This window comes from Echinops telfairi, unplaced genomic scaffold, assembly GCF_000313985.2.
Source record: "Echinops telfairi isolate 266 unplaced genomic scaffold, ASM31398v2 ScPeMD7_7458;HRSCAF=8496, whole genome shotgun sequence".
NCBI classification, from domain to species: Eukaryota; Metazoa; Chordata; class Mammalia; order Afrosoricida; family Tenrecidae; genus Echinops; species Echinops telfairi.
Genome location: NW_022111358.1, coordinates 32495207 through 32496309, shown reverse-complemented (window position 1 = coordinate 32496309; position 1103 = coordinate 32495207).

Here is a 1103-nt window from a genome sequence, read left to right as displayed (position 1 = left end):
GACCCCCAAAGGGGTTACAACTCACAGGTTCAGAACCGCTGAACCAGAGGAATATTGTGTGTTTCATCGGTGCTATACTGGCCCTGGTTGGCTCAGCCCTTCCTTGTGACCCTGCTGTGAGGGGATGTCCTGTTGTCTACAGATTGGTGTTGGATTTGCTCTGATCCCCCTCGTCCTCAACAAAATGTTTTTGTTTTGTTTTTGGTCTTCTGGTGCCTGTTACCTGATTCTGTCGACACCTCGTGATCGCACAGGTTGGTTCCTTTTTGTGGGCTTGTTGCTTTTCTGCTAGGTGGACGCTTGTTTAACTTCAAGCCTTTAAGACCCCTGATGCTATAGCTTTTGATAGCTGGGCACCATCAGCTTTCGTCACCACATTTGCTTATGCACCCGCGTTGTCTTCGGCGGTCGTGTCGGGAGGGTGACCATCACAGAACACTCTGTCTTCACACAGAGTCCGCTAGCACTGATTGCTTTTAGAGCATTGACTGTGCAAAGTGTGCCCTGAAACAAAGTATGTTTGCTGCTACTTCCTTTGCCAACTGTGAAAATCAAATCAACTTTTAGGGAAAATTAATACAAGCCTAGTCCCAAGAAGGTAAAGGTTAAGTAAATCCTGAGAGTCCCACTTTTCAAAAATGCTATACCCTTTATTACCCCTGATATCAACCACCGCGCCTCCCCTCTGTATATTCCTACATGTGCCTGGGGTCTGAAAACCACTGCAGTGGTCACACGGAACTCACGGTGTGAAGAAAAATGGCTCATGTAGTTGTGGGTGCTGATTGCATGTCAGTCCCAAATCCAGACCTCGAGGCATCTGTCTGGAGGGTCCCCCTCTTCCATATGTGTCCTTGATGGAAAATGGGGTACTAAGACTCATGGTTATGAGTCCTACCCCGACCAAGGTGGTTGGAGGATTCTGACCAATCCTATAAGCTTTTTCGTACATCCGTACCCCACGCCTTTGAACTATGGTGCTGGAGAAGACTATTAAAAGCACCACGGAGAAATAGATCTATGTGCATATATTTATAGGTTTCGTATTAAAGTAGTAGATGGACATTGGGCCTCCACTCAAGTACTCCCTCAATGCAAGAATA